Source organism: Drosophila persimilis, unplaced genomic scaffold (assembly GCF_003286085.1).
Source record: "Drosophila persimilis strain 14011-0111.01,24,50 unplaced genomic scaffold, DperRS2 tig00001845-arrow-arrow-pilon, whole genome shotgun sequence".
Taxonomy (NCBI): Eukaryota; Metazoa; Arthropoda; class Insecta; order Diptera; family Drosophilidae; genus Drosophila; species Drosophila persimilis.
The window spans coordinates 60,124-63,475 of NW_020825583.1; positions in this window are offsets into that span (position 1 = coordinate 60,124).

A 3,352-nucleotide genomic window follows, 5' to 3' on the forward strand; every position below is an offset into this window, starting at 1 on the left:
GGAAATCATGGAAGGGTGGGTACAAAATTGTGTGTGTCGACTTCCATCTCAAGACCTCACGCCCGCGATATTTTTGGAACACCCCGACGAAAGCCCCTAGTACTTTCGAGTACGCCCTATGTATGATTGTGCCATTTCATTTCGGCTATGATCGGAATATGCAAATTGTTGTTTTCGGAGTTAGCTCCCTGTAGAGTCACGGGATTCTAAAATTTTAAAGTTTATGTAGTATGAGTCGAGACGCGGTCAAACGACCCCCCATATATAATATATATATATATATATATATATATAATTAATCTTAATTGCAGATTATTTGAACATATTTTCCTTATTACTTTAGTAGCCTTTATATATATATAACCACTTAGCAGCCATGATAGCTTGTAGAAAAGTTTAATGAATAAACTGTTTGTAATGAATTCCCGTTAATTGTTGCCGTTATTAAGGATCATGTGGCGCCAAGATGACGTAACCTAGCAGAAGTAGAGCGTTTATTTTAGGGATCGTTACCCATTACTCAGCCTATTTGGACCGGTGCGATCAAGGAATGGTGGGCACACCGAGTTGCAATGACACCGCAAGCAACTCCCTCTCGAATTAGTTCCGCTGACTCATCTCCCTACACTATCATTTCTCTGTAAATTTCTTCCGTCTGAACCTTGAACCGCACACGAAACTTATTTTTATTGTCTTTGCTCCTAATGCTCGAGCTCGTGACGCGATCTCTCCCTACCCCACCCCCCACTCTACCCGACTAACCATGAGACCGGCAGCAATGGATCTCGATCATATCCTCCATCTGCTCGTCTACCGTTTCAGATCCTAGCCTCCTGCTTCGTTATCTGTTACAGTATTAGCTATATTTATTTATATATATAATAAATTTAAAAGAAAAACGAGGGGGAACGTTGTGAGTTGCTGCGGACACCGCAACTCTACAGTTATACCCGATACTAAGTCAGTATGGCTCTCCTCCGGCAGACGCCGCTAATATTAAGCGACACCACAAAGAGTGCGTGCGAGAGAGACAGAAAATCAGTCTGAGCGTGACGTCGGGCGCTGCGTAGCCAATGCAAATTGATTTGTTCCTTTTGGCTACAAAAATTATCTGATCTGATCCAAATTCAGCAACCGGATAGATATAGTCATTCTCTATGATTCTGCGTTTTTAGTTTTCTCGAATCTGCAATATTGTGGATGCAACAGATTTTCGTCCTTTGTGGGGGCGGATGAGATATACGTTTTATACTGACATCTTAAAGGAGTGTGTGTACCAAATTTGGTTACTCTAGTCATAATAGTTTCTGAGATTTGTGGTTGCCCCAGATTTTCGTCCTTTGCGGGGGCGGAAGGGGGTGTGGCAAAATTTGGACACGAAACGGATAAGGTCCGATATCACAGGAGTGTGGATACCAAATTTGGTTGCTCTGGCTCTTATGGGTTCTGAGATCCTTGAACTCATATTTTGCAATTAACAAAACCGACCATGAAACCTGTGTGTTAGAGAGAGAGACAGAGCGAGAAGGAATGAAATTGTGTTCTTGATTCAGGCTATAATAATTATACGATCTGGTTGAGATTTTGCACTCTAGAAGATATAGTCATCTTCTACGATTCTGCGTTTTTAGTTTTCTCGTATCGTCGAAATTGTGGATGCCACAGATTTTCGTCCTTTGTGGGGGCGGAAGTGGGCGGGGCGAAGTTTTGAAATATTCTTGTAGCAGTGACATATCACAGAAGTCTGGATCCAAAACATGGTTGCTCTAGCTCTTATAGTCTTTGAGAACTAGGCGCTGAAGGGGACGGACGGACGGACGGACGGATGGACGGACGGACGGACAGACGGACAGACAGACAGGGCTCAATCGACTCGGCTATTGATGCTGATCAAGAATATGTATACTTTATGGGGTCGGAAACGATTCCTTCTGGACGTTACACACATCCACTTTCACCACAAATCTAATATACCCCAATACTCATTTTGAGTATCGGGTATAAAAATCAGCAAGTCAAGTGGAAAATAGATTCATTAATCGGATAAAATTATGTGCGCATGGTTAAATGTTCTATATAGCTAATAATATTCGACGGAATACCAAAATATAGCAATATAGTTTCCAATCCTTGGATCCTCCGATTAACCTATTATAAGCCAAGGGGATATTTCAATTTTCCCCCGAAAATAATGAAAATTTATTAATGTTACCGCAGTTCAGGTGAAAGATATTGTTAATGTGTGTGTGTGTGTGTGTAGGAAGCTGGGTTGCATTCGGTACATAAACCGTCTACAGTTTGGTCGTCGCAACTAGAACTTGAACCAGTTGGACTGCGGAGTGGGTATCCTACGGTGCGCAAGGGAGGATCTGAAGACACGGCGACAGCCCCTGATGATTGCGATGGAAGATGAGTGACAGGCAGCTATGGTACTTTTTCTGATACTGAGTTTTATTGAACAAATGCATCTCCTTATATAGCTAGCAGTGGTACTCTTATTCTATGGGAAGGAACGCACAGGCTCCTTGTGAGTGTATTTTTAGATTGGGTACACTTACTCTGTGCGGGGGTTATATTTCAGTGTATTTACTTAGGTACTTGGCAGCAATAAAGTAGATAGTTTATTGCTTGATACCTTTTGGTGGGTTCGAGTTTACAAGTGCTATTGTCTATTCTTAGTTGCTAATGTATTTTTCGTGTCGTCATATTCAGTTACATGAAATGACATGAACAATTTTATTTATGAGTATTTGTGTATGAGATTGAACTGTATATTCCTAATATTCATTAAATACATGTCTGTGGCTGAACATTCTCCCGGCCGTTGAACTGGTGTTCAACCATCGCTCAAGTCGACGGCAAACCGGCGTGCAGGGGGTATAGGGGGTGATGACATGGCTGGATCGGGATTAGATGGCCTTGGTTTCCATATTAGATACTTCTCCCGGAAAATGAAGGCAATGATCAATAGAATTAATATTGCTAGGGTTGCGTAAGCCGCGAGTTGATGGTGCTGCACGGTGGTGAGATGGTGTGGCAGCTCGTGATGATTGATGGTTGATAGTTGCTGGCGTAGATCATCAAGTTCTTGATGAAAGTCTGATGTCTGGTTCTTCAGTTGCCACATTAATGGCGAGGGTGATGTCTTCGGTGGGCTCACGTCGCCAAACCGAGTGTAAGTCGATTTTACTTCGCTAATTGTGGTGCTGAAGGTGCTGATGCTTACTTCAGTAATGCGAGCAGTGCAACCAGGGGATATGGAGAGTAGACCAGTTCCTTTCAGTGTTATGGTTGTCGGAACTCCGTTGCATACTGCTTGAAGTTTAGTTGTAGAATGCGTTGCGAAGATCCA